A 23,432-nucleotide genomic window follows, 5' to 3' on the forward strand; every position below is an offset into this window, starting at 1 on the left:
GGGCAGCTTCGGGTCTGTCCGCCGCCGTCCCGAGTGCCTGGGGGGCTGTGCGCCCCCATGGGGCAGCTTCGAGACAGCGGAGACTCTACCAGCCTGAGTCCTGAGTGGCTGTGTGTTGAGTCCCAGCCAGCCTGGAGGAGCAGGAAGACCAGACCAAGGCCCGGCGTCGCCCCGGGAAAGGCGGCGCGTGTCTGTGACTGCAGCCTCACCGTCCTCGCCCCGACTGGAGCCGCCCCGTGACGCGAGGGAAGACAGTTCGACAGCGCAGGGGTTGGTCCCTCGTGTTCTGAAGCCTTAGACGTGTTCACTGTACTTTGTGAAGTGGGTGTGTGCTTGGGAAAACTGTCTAAATGAACTCGTTTCAGATTCATTTGGGAGGGCAGCTCCATTTCTAAAGAGGGCACTTTTCACTCAAGTTCTTAACAAATCGTAAAGCTTTTTCAGAATGTAACCACGGCTTCCTTTCTTTGTTTACCGAATGTGAGACCCCAGATTTCCTTGAAGTAACTCCTGTTAGAGGTTGAAAGTGTTTCGGTCTTTCTGTGCTTTCGCTAAGCATTATTCAAATTTTTGTTTCTGGTTCAAGGTGTATTCACTGATTCTCTGCCTCCATTTCGGGTTTTGTTAAAGCTTTCTGCAGTCTCTTCACGTCTCTCCTCTGTACGTGATGGCTCGGTAGTGTTTTATTTTAAAGTGGATTCAACCTGAATTCTTTAAAACTGCACAGAACATCTGCATCGCATCTATTTATTGACAAAGCTTGATTAAAGAGCGTCTAGAGGGGAAGGTGGATTGCTGGGTCTAAGACTCAAAGTGGAAGCTGAGTTCCTTTATAAACACTGACATACACACCGCTTTCCTTATTCATGGGTCTGTCTCGGCAAAAGAAATTACTGTAGAATGTTAGGCTGGAGTCCGAATGGCAAATAAACGCGTTAAAAGTGGGTGACTATGGAAGAGTGACTCCCTTTAAGGAGCAGCAGCCTTTGGTTTATTCATAAACGTGAGATCACACTTTCAGAGACTGACCTACTCTGATTTGACCCTAACTCTGCAGTCTCATCCCCTATCTCTGGGTCTTGCCACTGCTGTCTTTCTAATAAAAGTAGTCTTTTCTGGCTTGCAAACTCAGGAATATGGTTGCAATCAATGAAAGACTCCAGAGGAATACTGGGCAAGTACACAGGTCTGTGTGGCACATGGACATCTGTGATTCCCACGAGTGACTGTCAGGCTAACTCGACCAGAAAGGAAGAGACGGGAAGTGTTAGCATGAGTGATCAGAGAGGTACTTTTAAGAAGAGGGCATCCGGTGTCCTCCTTGGGCAGAGACTCCAGGGCGCAGAGTTGCCCCTTCTCCATCTGCTGGCCATGCCCGGCCACCCCAGGGCTCCTGGCCTCAGCGGAGGAGCTGTGGAGGCACCCTGAGCCATCACACCCAGGGGAGTAGCTGGGTCTGATTGAAGCTGGCCCTGAACTACTGCCAACATCTGTGCGGTGGGCCGTTAGGAGCAACGTGAGTGCATGATCTCAACCCCCAAACCGCTAAGTCAGCAGCAGACTTGGGGCAGAGGTGAGCCCTCTGAGAGAGGAGCGTGGCGGTACGTGTACATATGTGTGTGTGGTGTTGGTATATGTGTGCCCCGTGCGTATGTACACAGGTAGGTGGACCATGGCAGCGTGTGTGCACACACAAATTCACGTGCGATCCAGGTGCCGAAGGCCTGCTCCCCGCCCGGTCCACTCCACCTGCTAGGTCTGTGCACGATAGATCTTTGATATATGCGGTTGCATTTCAGAGAAACATCTATTTGTATTTGTACCATCCAACCTGGCCACTCGAGTTGCTCAGCCTGTGCCGTATGATCTTTCTGAATCCAGGGGAGCTGGTGCGTGTGACCTGAAATGGGGCTCCGTCCCTGGAATGCCAGCCAGCTCATTCATTAATGTTCCCCACAGACACAAAGTGGGCATCCATCATATAGCAGGTGTGCACGCACCTGGACAGATAGATAGAAGCAGCCCGTGCTGTAGATGAGCGAGACAGGACCAGGCTGCAGGCTCACAGACCCCCGGCCCCAGCCTTGCAGGACGTCCTCAGGTCAAGCCTGGTCACATCCCCTGGGCAGAGGTCAGCGCCTCCCTGTCAGGGCATCCAGGAAGGGGTTTCATTTATTTTCAAATGCTTCACCGCCACAGCCCTCAGCTTAGGAAGAGTCTCTGAAGAGCCAGCCGTTCCACGAAGCCTTTAAAAAAGAGGGGCCACTGGGTCACCGCATGGCCTAGGATGGGCTGTGCCACTGAGTTCTGATGGCAGAAGTGTGTGGACCTGGCGGTCACTTCTCATTCCTGTCACTTTCTATGGAAAGACACTGGGTAGGAAAATACAGAATAATTCAGGGTTTTCTTTTTTTTCCTATTCCAAAATATTTAAAAAACACAGTCTATTCCGTAGGATTTGAGTCTTCTGTAATTTATAAATGTGGGATTTCAGTCCAGGAAAATTGAATTTTTAAAAATTGAGCAATAATGAGCATATTTCTGTGTCTCCATCCTTGGCCCCAGGGGCCACGAGCTGTCCGGGACAAGGGCGTGACCCAGAACTATCTCGTGGAAGCCAAGGCCGAGAAGGGCCCCCTCCCGGCATCAGTCCCCGAGAACCCACCCTTCCCAGACTGGACTGCTCAGCCCCTCAGTGACAGTCAGCAGCGGGCAGTTACCAGTGGCCTAGTAAGAGTCTCACACTCAGGGAAGTAAGTCAGACAATGACTAGTACCACATGATAGCACTTACTGTGGAATCTGAAAAAAAAATGATACAAATAAATTTATTTCCAAAAGAGAAGCAGACTCATAGACATGGAAAGCCACCTTTTGGTTACCAAAGGGAAAAGTAGGGTGGGGTAAGTTAGGAGTTTGGGATTAACAGATACACACAGGCATATATTAACATGTATACGTGAAATCCACAATCCGCAAGGGCCCACTGTATAGCCCAGGGAACTAGACTCAGTGTCTTGTAAGAACCTGTAATGGAAAAGAATCTGAGAAAGACTGAATATATCTGTGTATCACTGAATCACTTTGCTGGCCAACTGAAATCATCACAGCATGGTATACCAGCAATCATTGGATTTAAAGAGTCTGTCGCCCACACGCACAAGTCCTTCCAGGTTCAGTGGACCTTTGTCTGTTCAGCAGACAAAAGAGCCCTTAAACTTGTGTATTGTGAAATTAGAAGTTTGAATCTCAAAACCTGATTGTTGGGGATTGTGCTCTTTGTTGGAAGGAGAGTGGTGGATGACTTTGTTTTGGAGAAATTATCTAACACATTTCCCAGAGGCAGCAGCAGCTCCAGGTTCTTTGAAGATCAGCAGGGTAACCATGACTGATAGCTCAGCTGGTGAAGAATCCGCCTGCAGTGCAGGAGACCTGGGTTCAATCCCTGGGTTGGGAAGATCCCCTGGAGAAGGGATAGGCTACCCACTCCAGTATTCTTGGGCTTCCCTTGTGGCTCAGCTGGTGAAGAATCCGCCTGCAGTGCAGGAGACCTGGGTTCAATCCCTGGGTTGGGAAGATCCCCTGGAGAAGGGATAGGCTACCCACTCCAGTATTCTTGGGCTTCCCTTGTGGCTCAGCTGGTGAAGAATCCGCCTGCAATGCGGGAGACCTGGGTTGAATCCGTGGGTTGGGAAGATCCCCTGGAGAAGGGATAGGTTACCCATTCCAGTGTTCTGGCCTGGAGAATTCCATGGACTGTATAGTTACAAAGAGTTGGACAGGACTGAGCGACTCACAATCACACACACACACACACACACACACACACACACACACACATCTGGAGGGCTGAGACCCCCGGCTGGTCCTCCTCAGCTGACAGCAGAGCCCCCTGTTAACACCCCGAGGACCCCACTTCCTTGCTACCAGGAACTCGAGTGTCTGTACAAGCGAGGGTGTCGGCTTCCCTGCCAGCAGGAGGCCATGGTCATGAGCAGCATGTGGAGGCCAAGGGATAAGACAGGGTGGGAGCCACGGGCCTGGGGCCTGGGGGCTGCCAGGGCAGAGCGGCCCGTCCTGGCCCCCAGTCCCCAGTGTCTGCACTGCTCTCTGCATTTGCCCTGAGACACATGAACACCTGTCCTGCAGGCCCAGCAGGCAGGTGTCTTTCGGTCAGTTAGTGACCACCGGGGGCCGGGGACCGGGCTCTGCAGGAGGGGCTGTCACCATGCACACCTTTCCTCTGGACCCCAGGCCTGGCCTCCACCCGGAGGGCAGTGCTGACTGCTCACAGCCACCTGGCCGGTCCGGCCCGGGGTCGCTCACTCACCCTGCCCTGCTTCTCTGAGCTCATCTTACCCAAACGCCTGAGGGCCTTTTGCGCTTAAGTGAGGACCCGTTCATTTCTGTCCTGTCTTTCTCTCTGTCTTTTATGGCTGTGCCCAGAGGCATGCAGGATCTTAGTTCCTGACCAGGGATTGAACCTGTGCCCCCTGGTCCCTGCAGTGGAAGCGAGGTGTCTTAACTGTAGGATTAGCAGGAAAATCCCTGGTTGATTTCTAAGTATGATGTTTCCCAGCAAAGATCGGTTATATTCAGGTGGTGCTAAAGCTTGAGAATAGGAAGTGGGCTCAGAGCACCCAAGTCCAGGGGTTGTGAAGCAGAAGGGGTGGGTTGGCCAAGCCCCCGGCTTCTCCCCAGCACCTGGGGTATCCCCATGCCCAGAAGGACACCCTCCTGCGAGGAGCCCCTGTGAGCTGTCGGTTTGTCCACATCAATCGCCAGACTCAGGGCTGCCAGAGACGGGGCGCCTGGGGACCGGGTCACAGTAGGAGTTTTCCTGCCGCTTACCAAGGTTTTGTTTCTTCCTGGGTTTGCACGCCTGTGCACATAATGTTTCAAACGTAGCAGGTTTTTTCTTGGTGGTTGGAAGAAAGAGTGTCCGGTAAAATAAATCAAGGTGAAGCTATTTCTCTGTAAACCATTTTGCGTTTTAAAAATTGCCTGCTCTTCTGAGATTCGTTTGGGAACTGAAGGCCAGCAGTAGTCAGGGAGAGGTCGTCATCACAGCCGACGTGTTCCTGGAAACAGTTTTCTGTCCCCCATTTTCATCATTCATGGGAAGTGTTCTTTAGCGTTTTCCAGGCCGTGCTCCCCTGAAAGGGATGGGGCGGCGGCCCCTTCAAACAGCGGGGTTCTCGGTTTCCTCCCCAGCTCTGGCTCCTCTGCTCTGACCCCAGCGGTTCACACGGTGTGTTAACGTGGACGATGTGGGAACGAGAGCAGAATCGCCTGTGGAGAGCCAGCTCCGGGCACGCCCTGTTCCTTCCAACATGCAGAAGACTGCTCCCAGCCAGCCCCGCTCACCTGGGGACCCCGAGGGCCGGGTGAAAATCTTAGCTTTCTGCTGCGATGTGGTCCTCCCGCCAGGAGGGGGCACTGCTGGCCAGCTGCGCACACAGACTCTGGACGACCCCATGAACTGCAGCACGCCAGGCCTCCCCGTCCATCACCAGCTCCCGGAGCTTGCTCAAACTCATGTCCATTGAGTTGGTGATGCCATCCTCACCATCTCATCCTCTGTCGTCCGTTCTCCTCCTGCCTTCAGTCTTTCCCAGCATCAGGGTCTTTTCAAATGAGTCAGCTGTTCACATCAGGTGGCCAAAGTATTGGAGCTTCAGCTTCAGCATCAGTCCTTCCAATGAATATTCAGGGATGATTTCCTTTAGGATGGACCAGTTGGATCTCTTTGCAGTCCAAGGGACTCGAAGAGTCTTCTTGCAAAGACTTCTTACAGAAGATTCAAGCTCAGCCCCACACATTCCCTGAACATGTGACCCCAAAGGCCCGTGTCCCCTGGTTCTGTCCCCAACAGGGTGCACAGGAATGGAGAAGGATGCTTGGTTTGGGATCCAGAGGCCTGGGTTCAAATCCTGGCAAAGCAGGGTGCCTCATCACTTCCAAGGGGAGGGTCTTGCTCCCAAGTCTGAGGCCCCCAGCCCTCTCCTGGGGCCAGAGCCGCACATCCTGCTGGCTGAACTTGACCTTCAGGGAATCCTGAGACCACCCGCCACTCACAAGACTAGGAAACAGACCTAGTCTTGTTTCCCCACAAAGGCGCCTTCTCCCCTGACCCCCGTTTAGTTCCTGAGATCACGGCTCCTCCTGGGGCCTGCTCTGTTGCCCGGCTGCCTCACCTCTGGCTGACTCTCTGCAGCTGCTGGGTCTCCCTGGGGTCCTCGGCCCCCTCCTCCTGGATGGCAGCAGGGGCCCTGCCGGGCTTCTTCCCCACCAGGCCTCCTTGGGGCCTCCCCACCACCATCTCTGGAAAGCCCAGCTCGTCTTGCAGGGTGCTCCTCCCTGTCCACTCCCTGCCCGCTGCCCCGTGGGGTCCTGCCCACCTCTGACCCCCAGAGCTGCCTTTCCATCTCCCCCGGTCCTGCCCACCCTCCAGCCCACCTGTCTGTGCCTGTGTGCCCTTGCCTCCCCCCGCAAGACTCTCCCCCTTCCTGCCTGAGACCAGGCTTCCTGAAGACCCAGCGCCAGCCCCTGACTCTCTGAAGAGCTCCCCAAAGCCTGGAAACTTAACCTTTGCTTTCTCTGTGCTTTCACGATGTGTCTTTATAGGTTTACTTCTGTTACAACATTTCTCATGTGCATATATGTTCAGTGACTTCATCCGTGTCTGACTCTTTGCAACCCTGTGGACTGTAGCCCACCAGGCTCCTCTGTAGGATTCTCCAGGCAAGAATACTGGAGTTGTTGCCACACCCTCCTCCAGGGGATCTTCCCTTTCAGGGATCAAACCCAGGTCCCTTATGTCTCCTGCACTGGTAGGTGGGTTCTTTACTGCTAGCGCCACCTGGGAAACCCCAACATTTCTTACATTTTTGTATAATCATTGATATTTATATGTTTGTACTTCCCTGGTGGCTCAGACGGTAAAGCGTCTGTCTACAATGCGGGAGACCCGGGTTCAAGCCCTGGGTTGGGAAGATCCCCTGGAGAAAGAAATGGCAGTCCACTCCAGTACTATTGGCTGGAAAATCCCATGGACAGAGGAGCCTAGTAGGCTACCGTCTATGGGATCGCAAAGAGTCGGTCACGACTGAGCGACTTCTGGGATCTGGGATTTTTAAAGTGAGGGCTTCATGGGTAGCTCAAACAGTAAAGAATCTGCCTGCAAGGCAGGAGACCTGGGTTTGATCCCCGGGTTGGGAAGATCCCCTGGAGGAGGGCATGGCAACCCACTCCAGTGTTCTTGCCTGGAGAATCCCATGGACAGGGGAGCCTGGCGGGCCACACACAGTCGGACATGACTGAGCGACTCTCACTGAAATAATCGGAGACCTTTATGTGCCTTCTTTATGCCTTCATTAGAGCCCACTGCAGTTTGTGATAATGTCTGTCCCCAAGTGAACTGTGAGCTGGCTGGAAGCAGGGACCAGGTGCCGCTGGCCGTCACTCAGCAGTGCCAGCAGAACACGTGGCGTCAGAACCTTCAATTAATGTTCTCTCAAGCTGGTGCCGCCGTCATGAGGACGCTTGTGTGTCCACACACTCACTTGTCAAACACGTAAGGACATTTGTTAAGTCGGTACCCCCAGGTTTGGACCCGAGTGAAGGGTGTCTTGGGAATGAAGTTGGCTGTGGGTGGGGGAGGGTTTCTGACCCAGGGCTTAGCTGACCCGAGTTCTGCGGGTGATTTCACACCGGCCCGGTGACCTGGGGTAAGTCACCCCCAGGCTCCTTCTAGTCACCTCTGAAATGATGCCCCTGGAAGACTTGCCTCTAAAGGCACTTGCTGCACTTCCAGGCTGAAAGGGGGCGCCTGCAGGGTGGGTGTGTGGTCCCGTCTCTTCCACTCGGGAGTTTTATGTGGAAGCTGGATGCGGTGGCATCTGAAGAAACGCTGGTTTACTGGTTAAAGTAGTTCCAGGTCGGGAGGCCGTGTACCAGGAAGAGACTGCACCCTCCTTGTCTGCTGACTTACTCTCTGTCTGTCTCTGAAACATGGGAGGACCCTTGGCAGCGTCTCGTGACTCATGGAGAAGAAATGGGACAGCCTCCCTCGGAGGCAGGCTGCACGGGGTAGTGCTGGGGGTGGGTCGGCGGGGACCTGGGGCCTTCCTGCTGTAGCCCCCGGGGGAGCCGGGCTGGCCCTGCGGAGGCGCGGGCCGCCGGGGTGGGCTCCACAGGGTGGGCCTCTCCAGGCCTGGACGCTGGGAAGCAGCCAGCGGGAGGGAGCTGCCGGGGCTCCCAGAGGCAAGCTCGCCCCCTCCTCAGCCTGTTCTCAGGGCGATCTCCCCTTGGCAGACAGGCCACTCCAGACGCAGTCAGCCTGAGTCACTGAGGCCAAGTCCAGGGAGAGGATGAGGGGAGAGACAGAGAGAGAGAGCATACGCCAGCTCCGGTTCTAAGTGGACGTGAAGTTCCCGCTGCCTGCAGGAGCAAGGCCAACAGCTCGCCTGCAAGCCACCAGGGCGCCATAGAAGAGCCCTGGCATCACAAATGCGGCCATCCCAGAGGGCAGTCCTCTTTCTCACGGGTGGTGGACGGGCTGGGCTCAGTCGTCTGAGCCCCAGAGTTTGGAGAGACAGGCCCTCACCCCTCCTCACCCTCCCACTGACCCCAGACCCTGAGCAGGGCAGGGGCCCCAGGCAAATGGGGCCTGCAAGCTGGGGGCTTGTCTGGGAGGCTGAGGGGACAGAGAGCCCCCGGAGGGTCCGAGGCCACCAGCACAGACGGGCACGGTCCGTCTGGAGCCCACAGCCTGCGCCGGGGTCAGAGCGGCGGTCCTGAGTGTCACTCTGGAGCTGGACATACAGATCCTGGAATCTTTGTGGTCCCAGCAGAGCTGAGCAGAGTGGCCAGGGCCCGAGCTTCTCTGCAGAGGAGTAGAAGCCCCTATTCCTGCCAGGAGTCCTAAGAGCTTCGAGGTGTGGTCAGGGGATCCCGCCAACCCAGCAAATCCAGAGTGAGCAGGCCTGTCCAGGGGGGATGGGCCGGCCCCCAGCAGAGAAACTTGGGGTCTTAGCTCTGGCCCCGTATACTGCCAAGTGGCTGATGGCTGGGCTAAGGAGACTCACGTGGCCACGGCCTCTGTCCCCCTCTCTGACAAAGCGCCCAGGGGCCTGCAGAGAGAGACCAGTCCTGCCTCTTAGAGCCACTGCCTGGTTCAGGGGCCACTTACAGCCCCTTAAAGGGCAAGGAGGACAGGGAGAGGGAGCGGGATGCGTTCAGGGGAAGCTGGTAACAGCGCGATGCTCTCACAGGCCGGGTGCTTTTCGATTTCCACTTGCTGGGAGAGGAGGCAGGCTTTGCTTTGCTCCTCCTTGGCCCACCATCATCTCACAGGAATGTGTCCTTAAGCGTCTCTGAAAGTCGAGGCGTTAATAGCGGCGGACCTGCAGAGAGTGGCTTCCGGCCGTTCCTGGCCTGCTAGGCGTGGGTTCCCAAGCAGCCGCGGGATCAGGTCCGTTTTGTCATTCGGCAAGGCCGTTTCTCTACGCTTCCGCCCCACTGGCCTTCCAGCCAGGAGAGGTGCCCAGAGGTCGCAAGGAGGACGGGGCCCGAAAGGCAGGACGCCCCGCCTCTGAGCCACCCTCGCCCGCCCAGCACCCAACAAGGGCTGCCGGACCCCGGCCTCTCCGATGGTCCAGGGGAGCCCACCCCGTCCCTGCGGGCCTCGGCCCCGCCCCCAAAGGGGCGGTGCTGTTTACCGCCTGCCCGCTTTCCTGTTAGCCAGGCCAGGTAGGAGCTCGGTGTCTGGAGCCCCGGCTTCCCATTCTCGCTCGTGGAAGCAGAGCCCCTGTCTCCTCTCATCCCTGGACAAACGTGTCACAGAGACGGCCTTGGGGCGGACACGCGGCCCTGGGCATTGACCCTGCCCATCCCAGTCTGGCCAGGAGCAGGCAAGGAGGTGTGCAGAGCCTGCTGCACCCGGGGCCCCAGGGTCTCTTAGAGGCCTTACCCAGCGGGAAGAAGAGAACCCGGCCAGATCAGTGGGTGACCCTCAGACTCCCACGGGGGCCTGTCACTGGCACCCCTGCTGCCCGCCTGTTCAGGTGGGTGATCATCGAGGTACAGACACTGCTGGACACAGGTTGGCTGCATGGCTATGTCCACTGGGTGTCGTGGGTGGGCCCCGGGCTTCTCTGGGTCTGGAACTCTCAGGCAGGATTTCAGCGGTGGGCACAACCTCGAGGCCTGGCTGCCCACAGTGGGCCCCACCCCCAACAGGGAGCATCGTGATGCCCAAGTTCTTGCTCTCCACCCAGCCATGTGCCCCTGGCACGCCTCTGCCCATCCCAACCGTGGTCTAATCTCTGAATAGGGATGCAGGTGATAGGGGCTGGGCACCCCACACCCAGTTCTCTGTGCTCGAGACTCTCTCCAAAGAGCAGCAATTTTGCCTGAGTGCAGATGCTGAGTCCTCGGCTTGGGGTGAGGCCTGCCCTCTGCACTTCTCACAGGCTTCCGTGTGCTGGTGCCACCGAGGCTGGTCTGGAGGAGAGATGCTTAGGATGCTCGGGAGTCCGAGCGCTTTATGTCGGGAGGGCGCTGCACGGAGCACGGAATGTCACACCTGGGCGACCGACATACCTGGGCTTTCAAACTGTGGCACTGGGGAAGACTCTTGAGAGTCTCTTGGACGGGAAGGAGATCAAACCAGTCGATCTGAAAGGAAATCAGTCCTGAATATTTATCAGAAGGAGTGATGCTGAAGCAGAAACTCCAATACTTTGGCCACCTGATGGCGAAGAGCTGACTCACTTGAAAAGACCCTGATGCTGGGACAGATTGAAGGCGTAAAGAGAAGGGGACGACAGAGGACGAGATGGTTGGATGGGATCACCGACTCAATGGACATGAGATTGGGTAGACTCTGGAGTTGGCGATGGACAGGGAGGCCTGGCGTGCTGCGGTCCATGGGGTCGCCAAGAGTCGGACATGGCTGAGTGGCTGAGCAGCACCACACCTGGATGACCGTCTCCTCTGCTGTCAGTCCGATTTCTTCACTGGAGCCCCTTTTCAGCAGGTATTTATTGAGCACCTACCGCATGCCAGGTGCCACACTAGACCCTAGGGACCTGGCTGGAGAAAAGGTGGTGCCCAGCCCTCCCGGGATTATAAGAGCGTTGCACACAGCATCTTGTCTGCCTTTCTGGTTTGCAGTGGGGAGACTGTCGGGCCAGTTGTCACTGTGCCTGTGGAGACAGAGCCCAGGCTGCTCTTCATCTGGATGAGAGGAGTTTCCTGGCAGTGTTTCCCGGAAGTGGCATCCGAGAGGGGCGCTTGCTGAGGACTTCAGTGCCTCAGGTTTCTTTTCCTTCCTGGGGGTCTGCAGATTCTCGGGGAGCAGCTCCAGGGACCCCACCCTTCTCCATCCAACCTCTGGGCGTCCTGGGATGGTCAGTTAGCAAGTGGTGTGAGCACGGGGGCCATCACCCCTGGCCGGCCAGATCTTCTGTCTGGAGGCCTGTGGGAGAGGGGGCCGTCCCCCCAGCCGGCCAGGCCTCCGTGCGTCTGGAGGCCTGTGGGAGCTTCTCTCCAGTCTTAGGATCCAGAACTTTCTGTGTGCTGGGGCTCGGTTGCTTGTCTCGTTCGGTGTCCTTCCCAGAGCTGGGTGTTCCTTCTAACCTGACGCCCCCGGTCTTTCCTGAGCGCGGGACCCTCCCCTCTGGATCTCGTGTGTGATTGCGTCCGCTCCCTCCTTTGCACACGCCTCGTCTTTTGGCTGAGATGCTGGGAGACTCCAGGGGTCAGTCTCCAGTTTAGGAATGGTTTCTCGGCAGTGTCTGTTTTGCTATTTTGCTTCTATTCTTTCCGTGATTTCCTGGAGCTCTTCCCTTGTCTCCTGTTGCTCCTTCTCTTTCAAAGCAGAGAGTCCCTGTTTCATCTCCACACGCACTGCTGGCTTCTCCCGAGGTGATACCTTCCGCTTGCTTGAGGGTTTGGTCCCTGTTCATGGGGCTGTGTGTGTGTGCATGTGTGTGCGTGTGTGCATGTGTGTGTGCGTGCGTGCGTGTGTGCGTGTGTGCATGTGTGTGAGTGTGCGTGCATGTGCGTGCATGTGTGCGTGTGTGTGTGTTGCTCAGCAAGGCCGTTTCCACTCTATGGCCCTCAGTCCCCTGTTATGAATCGTCATTTGTTTTCTACCTGTATTGATGGTGCATTTTGTTGGTTCTCTCCCTCCAAACCGCTCTTGGGAGCTGTGTTCAGATGGTCAGAGGCTGGGTCCAGGCTCGGTGAGGGGCCAGAGGGCCCCAGCTGAAGGGCAGTGCTAGACAGACCCCAGAGGCAGGAGGACCGACCTGCACAGACTGGGTGAGACCCGCCAGGGTGGGGGGCAGCTGTCAGCGTTTCCGCCACTGGGCCCATTCCTGCCATCTCCCCTGGCACCCCCACCCCCACCCCAGCGTCCGTGGGAGCCCAGGAGTTGAGGGTCTTTGTTTTAGGTGCAGCGAGTGGGAGGAAGGAAGAGCTGTGGCAGCGAGAGCAGCCTGGCCCTTTCCGTGGGTGCCGGGGTCTATGGAGGTGAAGGGGCCTCTACTTTTCACTCAGAAGGGGCAGTGGGAGCTGGGGCAGGGCCCTGGACGTCTGCTCTGTGCTGCGACCCACAGCCACAGCCCTGGACTTCAGAAAGCAGCTCCTGGTCTCCTGACCCCCCTTCTACCCTTCAGTGTCCCTCTGACAGCCTCTTTTGGCAGCCCTGACAAAAGTCAGGGTATTTTGTCCCTTTCCTTCTGGTTGCAGAGTCTTAGCTGCACTTCCTGTAAAATGTTGCCGTTGTCTACGCTGAGCTCTAGTTGTTTGTCAGCACCTTTCTTCTCCCTTGATGGACTTCTTGGATCCATGCCTGGGCTTTTTAAACAACTAGCAGCATTCTTGGCACATGAAAGGCGCCCAGTGCCTGTTGGAAAGAGGGATGGATAGATGGACGTGTGAATGAATGGATGGTGGGTGGATGGTGGGTGGATGGATGGATGGTGGGTGGATGGTGGATGGTGGGTGGATGGTGGGTGGATGGATGGATGGTGGGCGGATGGATGGATGTTGTGTGGATGGTAGATGGATGGATGGTGGATGGATGGTGGGTGGATGGAGGAATGGATGGTGAGTGGATGGTGGTGGATGGATGGGTGGATAGAAAGAAGGAAGAAAGGACGGGAGGGAGAGAGGGAGGAAGGAAGGGAAGAACGTGGGTGGAGGGATGTGTGGGTGGGGATCAGTGAGTGAATGGAAGACCCTAGAATGAGCGCTTCCCCCTTAAGCCCACCTGCTTCTATTTCTGGAGAACTCTCAGGGCGCCCCTCCCCGTGTCAAGCGCTTGGGACACAGATTGGAGTAAGACCCTCCGCTGCTTCTCAGTGCCCTGTGGCCTGGCCTGGGTGAGAGAGGAGGGCACCCACCCTCTCAGTCCAGCCGCCGCCTGGCCTCTCCACCTGCCCCCCTTCTGGACCGGGCAGACTGAAGCCGGCTGAGCTGTGCGCAGGACGCACGCACACGATTTCAGGTGGCTGTCCCACGCAGGAGGCAGTCGGGGCCCCAGCTGTCTCACATTTGTGGCTGAGAGCGCCGCCCACGTCAGCAGACCCGGCCAGGGTCAGGGTGACATCAAGGGGGCGGGCCCAGGGGCCTCAGCCAGGAAAACTAATGAACCTGCCGCTTGCTCTCGCCTGTGCCCCGGGCCCCACGGGCGTGCAGAGCGAACCCCGAAACCCACGCTGCTCAGGGCGGCCCTGCCGTCCTGGCTTCCACGGATGGTGCCGTTTCCCCTTGGAGGGCTGGTGAGGCTCATATATCAAAACCTGTTGTAATGACTTCCTCCCGCGGAGGAAGGCTTCCATTTAGCTTTCTCTAGCTGCCCCCCTTATTAATTATCTAATTACAACCACATTCTCTGAGAGAGCAGCCTTTGACTTTCTGCCCAGGACCACTTTAAACGACTGACATATTTGGAGTGCTCAGAACTTGGAAAAAAGGAGTGCGTGTGTGTCTCCAGGCGCTGGGGTTCAGGGAGGCAGGGTCTTCACGCTTGCAGGGGTTTGTCTGGATACAGTCAAGGGTCCCAGAGCCCCCTGAGCTACAGGGCCTCAGTGTGGAGCCCAGGCTCCAGGGGAGGGCGGGGCACTTCCCTGCTGCTGCTGCCCACTGCCCAGCGGATCAGACCACACACACACACACGCGCGCGTGCGCACACACACACACACACACACGCACGAGTGAAGTGTGAGTCAGCCCGCCAGCCACGCCCAGGCCCCTCTTCTGGTTGAGACGCCTCACTTGACTAGTGCAAGGTGATAAGAGTGGGGGAACCCAGTGAGATATACGTGGGACCTCCCTATACATTTTTTTTGCAGCTGTCTGTGAATGTATGGTTATTTCAGAAGCACAGGTTTAAGGACTGACCTGGTGGTCCGCTGGTTTAGAATCCGCCTTGCAGTGCAGGGGACTCAGTTTCGGTCCCTGGTTGGGAAACTAAGATCCCCCAGGCCAGGGGGCAACTAAGCTCACCCACCACTGCTGAGCTCGCGCGCTGCAGCTAAGACCCAAGCAGTGTAAATAAATAAGCGCATTTTGTAAGAAGCTTGGGTTTAAACAGTCACCTCCCTTTGCCAGCCCCGACTCCACGGCTGCCCCGTTGCTCTTCATCCTCACTCCCCGCCCCCCACCACGGCTGGCTTTGCTCTCACCGTGACCCCGCAGCCCCAACAGTGACCTCACCCTAACCCCCTTCCCTTGCCAGGGGGCACCGCTTTTGTCCATGGGAGCCCACCTAGGGGCAGCTCCTCCGTGGGGCGGCAGCGGCCTGCGGGGTACTGTGCGGGACGAGGTTCTGGTGGGCGCAGGAGGCAGGGCATCCGGCCCTGGGGTCTGGGAGTGGCAGCAGAGTGTGGAGGTGGGGACACAGGGAGCCCTCTGGGCCGGGCTTGGGTCCCTGGGGGCAGCGGCCTGCAGGTGCCCGGTGGACCTGACCACGGCTGACTGTCCAGCTCCTGCTGGGAGGATGGAGCAGGCAGGTATCAGAGCAGCTCACAGCTGTCACGTCCTGTCGCGGGGAGGCCACGGGCTGAAACGGCCACGTGGCCCCGGAACACGAGGGCTGCAGCAGCTTCTCAACATTCCTGTGCCTTGTCTTCCAGACTCTTGCGGGGCTGAGTACAACTGGCATCGGGGAACGTCCGAGTCTGCAGCTTCTGAAACCCAGCGACCTCCAGGAAGCCCCCCGACCCCATCATCTCGGCGCTCCCGCACGGAGTCCAGACAAGGGCCCAGCGGCAGCCCCCCTGGACCACGCGGCCTCCGCCCCCAAGACGCGCCCCCTCCAGGAAACGGCGCTCACGGTCCATTTCGCCGGTCCATTTCTCACAGTCCATCTCGCTGGATAGCTCACGGTGCCATCCTCGCCGCTGTTTGAGAGTGTTCATAGACCCAACCCTGGGTTCTATTTTTTTTATTTTTATTTTTTGAGGGGGCGGGGATTGATTCTGAAGATCGCTGAATTCAGGAACACATTTACGAGGATTTTATTTTGTATTTCCCTTTAAGTGCCTTTTTTTAGTGTATATTTTTTAAAAAATAAACCAGAAATGCCTTCCTGTACATTCTGTTTCAACTGGACCAAGGCTCTTAACAAAGGAACCTCGAGCTACACCCCCCAGCCCCAGCCCCAGCCTCTGCATGGCTGTCTCGAGTTAGCCTGGAACCCTCACCTCTCCCCTTTCTCTTCCTCTGTGATTCACTCAGCTAACCTTTTTTTTAATATTTTCTGTTCCAGTGTATATGTTGCCTATTTGTTTTATTTATTGAGATGTCTTTAACAAGCTCAGTGATTGCAGTGTGGCTGTGTATACCGCACCCCTCCCAGGAACAATAAAGACGTCCCTGCAGCCCCCGTCTCCCGTCTCTTTTCTCTACACTGCAGCATGTGCACGGCCTGAGAAACTTGGAACCGGCTGCAAAAATAACAATCGTGTCACTTTAAAGGGGATCAGCAGGGATGTGAGACGTGTTAGGCTGTGCGTGACCCTAGAACTTCCTAGAACAACCAGCGTTGATGTGGTTGAGCATGTTCAGCGGGCCCAGGTCTGGGAAGGCTGGCCTCAGCCCCTCCATGTGCCCGTCTGCTACCCCCGGCCCCCGTCAGCCACCCATCCTATGTCCTACTCCTACGGTCTGAGATCAGTGCCAGCCAGGGCCAGCCCGGCAGAGCCTTCCCGGGTGGAATTCCTTGCTTCCGCCGGACACGGCCTCTGGGCTCACTTGCATTTATCTCCTGGTGGGTCACTGTCTGCTCTGTGTGCCTTCAGTCTCCCTGATGACGAATTCCATGGCAGCTGGCCCGCTCACCGCAGCTGTCCCATCCCCTGAAGCCCGGTCTGTGCAGCTGGGCGAGGGTGAGGGTACGACGCCTGCGTGTGCAGGTAAGGAGGGAGCCCTGGGGCAGAGGCCCCATGGAGGCTCCAGTCTGTGGCCAAGGAGACTCTGGCCTGGGCAGGCAGGGGGACGGTGCAGACACGCTCCACGCGGGACAAGAAGTCCCACTCCCCACCTGCTGGCCTCCTTACTGTGTCTGCGGGCATCAGTAGGAGCTGGGGTGACGCCCAGGTAAAGGGTTTCCAGCCGGGGAGCTGCTCACCACCCTGAGGCTCCAGAAGCATAGCTCGTGGGGGACAGCTGGTACCTGGGTCAGCTGGATGGAGCTGTCCATGGGTGAGAGGCCATGCAGACCCCGTGCCGCCTCCAGACAGGGTTCTGGAGAGTGGGGTCTGTGCCAGAACGTGGTGGACCCTGAACCTTCTCACCTCAGTCTTTACTCCCGTTCCCGAGCCCACAAGAAAGGCAGGCGCTCCAGAAATGCCAGTCTGTTAACTTCCATCACTTTGCTGGCTCCTAGAAGTGACCTTGGTGCGGCGCCCTGCAGCACGAGCCCCAGGGGCCGCTGCATACAGCAAACACAGGCAGATGCCTACACATACACGTGCACGCACCTGGGCTTCTTGCTGAGACCTTGGAGGGCAGAGCTGCTATCTTGGCAATGAAGTCCCGCCATGTCCTGTGCTGTCCCGCAGGGTCCCTGAGGCCTTTGGAGGTCATGAAGACTGCAAAGGTCACGGTCGTCCTCCAGGGGCTCATTAGAGGGAATGCCAGATCAAATCATCGAAAACTTACGGATGGGGTGGCCATAGAGAACGTTCTTGATTTCCGAATCGCAAAGTCCATGCCCCCTCCTCCTCGAGCTGGAGGGGTGTCTTGCGTCCCTGCAGACTGACCAGCCCCTCTGTCTCTACGTCCAGTGAACAGGCCCTGTGAGCCTCCCACGCCCAAGCCCAGGGCAGAGGGCCTGGCCAGGGGTGACCACAGAGGGGGCAAGGAACAAGGAGTGCCCGTGCAGGTGGGCACACAGGTACCCACACCAGAGAGTCAGGAGACCCCGAGGCCAAAGTCCAAGGAGAGAACCCAGGCCATATCCCGGGACCCACGAAACCCGACTCTTTGCCCCTGGATCCCTCCCCTGTGTGGACACATGCTCAGAGGAAGCCCACTTCTCCAGGTCCAGGCCTCCAGGTCCAGTGATGAGAATAGTGATACCCCAGTTAGCGGTTTGATAGCCACTCTCTACCTACTGTGTTGTCTGAGGGCTCACCTATCTATGTCTCCCTCCCTCTACCTAATCAGGTAGAGTTTCTTAAATTAACATTGCCATCCACAAGTTTTCCATGGAAATGTGGGAAGAGGAGTAATACCTAGGCCATGAGAAGCATCTTTCAATAGCACAAGGGGTGTCCATCTGGGTCTCTGGAACTGACAAAGCCAAGGGGACCATTCTAGGGGGCCCTGAATACACATCACAGGAAAGGCTCTGGATAAAACTGCTACACTTTCGGGTTCCACTTAGCAACAGCTGGAGGAGGCCGTCTAGGCAGCTCATTCTCCCAGCACCGCGTCAGGTCTCATGCAAGGAGAAGAACCCGCTGGACTCCTCCTGACTGAAAGTAGACATCACCATTAGCAGTTGAGCCAGGCTGCCTGGCCGACAGCAAGATCACTGCCCAAAAGAGAGGCCCTCTAGCTCTTGGTGAGTGTCCACTCCACTGCAGGTATGTGTCCAGCCTCTCTGGCCTCTAGTTCTGCGGTCACCTCTCCCTTCAAAGCAAAATGTCCTGCTTAGAGTGAAAAATAAAATAAACCTGAATACAGGCACAAATCCTTCACAGTCTGAGCCCCTACTTTACAAAGCCCCCTTGGGCAGTGGGGAGGGGGCAGAAGCCGTAACCCCGCTCCCAGCTGGGGCCTACCCTGTAGCCCTTCTGACCTCAGGAGTCTTTGCAAAGTTTGCTGCGGTGTGGGAGTCCCTTCCGAGGGGCAGCCAGAGGGGTGAGCAATCCGACCCTTTCCTGCTGTGTTCAGAGCTGCTGAGGAGACTCCCGGCCTCACTGAGTCCTTTCCCGGTCCCTTCAGGCCAGTGTAAATCTACAAAACTTGGGGCTTCAAAGATCAAGCTTTGATTCAAGGGAGGAAACTGCGGGACTGCAGGGGCCATAGAAACTCAGTGCTCCCCAGAGCCCAGTGTGCCCAGGGAGTGGGAGGGAAGTGGCCCGCTGCAACTGCAGGTCCCTTACCGCCAGGCCTGAGGCCACCTTGGGGTGTTTTTACCCAAGATGTTTCCAACTGGGATGTGGCGGATTGGGCACGTCTTCTCGGGCAACGATAAAACCCCAGGGCATTTATAGATGAGCTTACCAGAATCCTGAGACACCGTATCACAGGGGCAGGAAGGAGATGGAAGCTCTGAAGTCCCGACATCCCTGCTGTTCTAGATTTTGCTATAAATGTGTCCCCTTCGGTGGACACTTCCGCTCTTGCGCGTGCGTGAACAGAGCTGGCGGGTGCCGAGTTTCTAGGGACTGTGGCTCCTCAGTGTTGTTGGAAGGGCTGAGCTGTGGCGCTCCCAGCCTTCTCTCTGGGCTGGATGTTGGATGTGTCCTGCTTCCCACGCCGTGGTCCAGCTCTGCTCACTGAGACATTCCAGGCCGAGAAGTCTCCAGACATCGTTCCTGGGAAGAGAGGCTCAGAATTGGCGCCAGGCGGACTTGGGCTGGGGACCCCTCTGATAAGGCTTTGGCTGCCGCACCCACTAATATGTAAAGAGAAAAGGTCAGCAGGTGTTCTGACCACAGGGGTGGCCGAGCACCCAGCCCCTCCCCACTCCACACCTTCTGGACTCCCCGTGTCACGCTCAAGGGGAAGGCCCCTCCCAGAGCACCCCTTGGTGTGGCCTGGGCGACAGTGTCCCCCTGTGAGTGGACAGGGACCCATCTTGGGTTCCTCAGTGGGCTTCAGGTGCCCAGCTGCGCTCAGCACTCACTTCTCGCTGGCTGGCGTCAGCACCAGTCTGCGTGCTTCACCGAGGCGTGTGAGTTTTTCCCGGCATTGCTATGCAACCCACATCACCTGCTGGGAAGGCGGCAGGTTGAGTGAGAGGCGACCGGAGCTCTGAGCGCCCAGTCCGGGGGAGGCGGCTGCCGTCGGGCGGGTGGGCGTCCTGACCCAGGAAGTGGGGGGCTGTCTGTGCTCCCTGCAGGGTGCAGCCGCCCCAGTCCCGGGGCTGGCCGTCGGCCCTCGTGCTCCAGGCTTGGGACTAGAGGACAGAGGAGGGCGTGGAGGCCTGACCCTCCCTGGCCTGAATAAGGTGCCCCCCGCCCCGAGCCTTGGAGGACACAGCCTGCCCACCAAGGCGCGAACAGCTGGGGCCCCAGAGACGGGTGGCTCCAGCTCCGTTTTCACTGGTGCCTCCTCTCTCCGCTTGGTGGGCCCACAGCTGTTGTTTGCAGCGTCACACGGCGTCCCGGAGCAAGCAGGCAGTCACCGTCGGGGACTGGCTTTGAGGCCTCAGTCTCCCCAGCTGTGGAATGGGGATAAAATGGGGATAAAACCCCACTGCTGCCTTTCTCGTGGGGCTTTGTGACAACCGGCCAGGCCATCTGTGTAGAACCGTCCCCAGCCTCGGCTCCCTGTCCGTAGGCTGCCCATAGGGTCCCGGAGTGAGCAGGCCCGGGGCACCGCCAGGCCCTGCTGACCCCACGGCGTGAGTTTTGTGTGTCTCTCCAGTTTGTCTTTTAACCAGGTGATGGGCTTTGGGGCAGGGACCGAGCGGGAGGGAGGCTGGGTCTCCCTTCACACGTGCCTATTCCCACCCCCTCCGCGGAGAAAGTCGGGGAGAAGGTTTTCTCTGCACGACCCCGGCTCCCCATGGTTCTTCAGTATCTGTTTCAAAACACCGAGTGCGTGGTCAGCGGAAGCTCAGCTTAGCCGGTGGGCTGGGTCCTCGGTTCTCAAACCAGCGGAGAGTGAAGTTTCAGCCGGGGAGGGGACGGGCAGGGGAGACAGCCCCTCCTCCACCCGCCTGGTCCCCCCAGGAGGTCATGCAGAGTGACTCGTGGGTGCTGGGGGGAGGCAGAGGCCGAGAGACCCTTGGCTTAGTCAGACATCTGAATGAGCTCAGAATAAGAGCCTTGGGAGAAGGCACTTTGGAGGACGGGTGCTTTCCCGGAGGAGCCCCGGCTAAGCTCAAGAAGGTCAAAGAAACCGCAGGAGAATGGCTCCAGGAGCAGCGCTGTGCCCGGGAGGGCCAGGTCCTCAGGGCGGCCGGGACGGTGCCTGGCCTCAGGGCCCAGGAACGGACACAGGGGAGGTAGCCACGTGGCCGCCCGTCTCCCCTGGCTCTGAGCGGCCGGTGATTGGAGCAGGTGCTCGTGGTAGCTCCCAGAGAAGGTGCCGGCAGGGTGGGCCTCCTCTGAGCCACCTTACCCCATGGGGTTCCAAGCCTTGGGCTTCTAAGGGGAGCCCTTCAGCAAACGGCCCCCCGAGACGAGTGCCCCCCAGTGCATGGTCCCTGCAGGGCTCCATCACCTGGGAGCCTGGATGCTTCAGGAAAACACCCGTGGGTCCCAGAAGGGACAGGAAGGAGGCTCAGTGAAGCCCGGGACTCCTGCTGGGGACAGTCACCCTTCAGGGCAGAGTGCGGGGTGCAGAGAGGGGACCCGAAGATCCAGCAGCTATGACAGGGGAGCAGCGTGCCTGAACACTGACCCAGCCTCGCCCCAAACCCCGTCCTTCCCCCCGGAGTGAGACCAGGGCACGGTCCGCGCAGCCTCCCCCTTCTGAGCGGAGCTCCCTGTCCCCTTACAATGCAAGCAGCCCTAACAGCGTGCGCAAAACTCCGCCAAAATGGAAGTGAGACCATCGCTTGCCAACAACTGTCACGGTTTCAGAATTTTACGAGGTGAAAAAAAAGCCTTTTGGACATACTGGCCTCATCATAACCCACCACCAAATAGTGACCTTCACGATGACCCCCGGGAGAGAGCGCCACAGCCAGGGTGACGAGTGGGGATCCAGGGGAGTGCGAGGGGCGCCCTCACGCCTGCCCAGGCCCGGAGGGGCCTGTGCACATAGAAGCAGAAAGAACCAGGAGACCCGTCTCTGATCTGATGAAACACAACACAAAAAAACAACGACAGCAAAGAGCCTGTTTTCCCCGTTTCCCGTCTGCGAGGTAGGGGTCCTGGAGACCGGCTGCCATCCGCAGACCTCCTGGGGACATAAATGTGACAGCATGGGGCCCGTCTCCTGGGAAGGGCAGCCCAGACACGTGCTCTCGCTGCAGACTCTGGGGGGCTGTGTCGACACCCACCTTCTCAACACCCAGGGACTGGAAGAACCTCCAGGAGGGCCTCCAGCACCCTGATCTCAGGACCAGGTCATGAACCCAGGTCTGCGAATAGGAAGGCGGACGACTCTCACCCTCAGCTGACCTGCTGAAAATGCACAGCCTCTCGGGGTCAAGGTCCCCACAACCTGTGCCTCATTGAGCTCTTCTCCGTCTGTGGTGACATTCCGTCTGCCGCAGCCCTCAGGAGGGCGGGGACTGCATGGTACCAGGCAACATGACCAGTGAGTCATGCCAAGGCCTCGGGGAAGGGGAGGGGGGTGATGTGTCCATCCTGAGACTCGTCTTCTCATGTCCTGGTCAGATACTCGATCTCCCAACAGTAAGGGGGAGGGGCGGGGGGGGTAGGGGTGGGTAAATATTTACTCTGCACACAGAGTGTTTTTTCTCACGTATTTTTTTTTTTTTTATAAATCAGACCCTCCATAAAACAGGATGTTGCTTCTTTCGTCTTGTTACTGCTTTATTTTAGTTCCGATTTCGAAAACATCATTTGGACGCCAAGATGAACAAAACCTGGCTCTTCATGATGTTGGGAATTGACCCAACAATTCACAGATAAAAAAAAAAAAAGCAAAACTAATCACGCTGGAAAGAGTTGCACATTCTGTTCATCGGAGGATCTGCTGACCCTGCAGACCCGGTTCCTCCCACTGTCCGCGTGGGGAGTTGTGAGAATTAATAAAAACCAAAATGAAAGCTCCCTGCCTTCTCCTTGGTGTCCTCTGTGTTGATAGTGCCTTCCTGCCCACAGCTCCTCTGAGTAAAGAGCCATCCCTCTGTGCAGCCACCGAGGTCCCCGCCCCTGTTCCCCGCCCAGGCTATCTGTAACAGGGTGGACGCTGGACAAAGTGCAGCCGGCTGCTCAGATGCCAAGGGCATGTGGCCTGGGTGGCCGTGGTCAAGAAGATGGGCCAAGCAGCATCCTCCTGGGAACTGGGATTCAGGCATGTCTTGGTGGCAGCGGGAGCTGAGGCCATAAGCCTACATCTCTAGAGTCACAGCTGGGATGAAGGTGCGAAGACTTCGGTCCCCAAAGAAGCTGGAGAGAGAAAGGGGCCGGACCTATGAGGGAGGAGAGAGAGCTGGCTGGTGGGGGAGCCCTGGAGAGAAGCAGGGATGACCGCCCCATGCCAGGAGCACGTAGTGAGAGGGGCCATCTGATCCTTGCTGTCCTCACCTTCCAGACCGTGCGTTCTGAGGTCCAGACGTCTCTCAGGGCCTCGCTCACTTCCCCCTGCGAGCAGGCTAGGTCCTTCCTGTCGTGTCTGACTCTTGGCGATGCTTTGAGCCGCAGCCCGCCAGGCTCCTCCATCCATAGGAGTCTCCAGGCAAGAACACTGGAGTGGTTTGCCCTTGTCCCTGGGGATCTTCCAGACCCAGGGGTCAAACCTGCCTCTGTTATGTCTCCTGCAGCGGCAGGTGAGAGCTCTTGACCACCTGGGAATCCTGCATCCTCCTGACCCAGCTCTTCTCCAGTTCTGCGGAGAGATGAGCTGTGTGGAACCCTGTCCTGACTGCGTGACCTCAGGGCTCAGATATTTCTCAGCCTCTGCCCCGTGGCTCCCAGCCACTTGTCCTGGACCCCTGGTCCCTTGTGGTTCGTGCTTTCAAATGCACAGGAGGGAGTTCACACACCCCCAGGGCAACACTCGACCCACAGGACACGAGCCAGAGGAGACACATTCCTCTTC

At 57.6% G+C, this 23,432-nt stretch overlaps 1 protein-coding gene across 1 annotated transcript in view; it reads left to right on the top strand.

Moving 5' to 3' along the window:
* Positions 1-15,713, top strand: part of TWIST2 (twist family bHLH transcription factor 2) — a 53,020-nt gene extending 37,307 nt beyond the window's left edge. The window contains exon 2 of the mRNA XM_068966198.1: positions 15,149-15,713. The gene's annotated coding sequence lies outside the window, so the exon portion shown is untranslated. The remainder of the gene's footprint in view (positions 1-15,148) is intronic.
* The last annotated feature ends 7,719 nt before the right edge of the window (positions 15,714-23,432 follow it).

The sequence above is a fragment of the Capricornis sumatraensis genome, chromosome 2 (assembly GCF_032405125.1).
Source record: "Capricornis sumatraensis isolate serow.1 chromosome 2, serow.2, whole genome shotgun sequence".
Taxonomy (NCBI): Eukaryota; Metazoa; Chordata; class Mammalia; order Artiodactyla; family Bovidae; genus Capricornis; species Capricornis sumatraensis.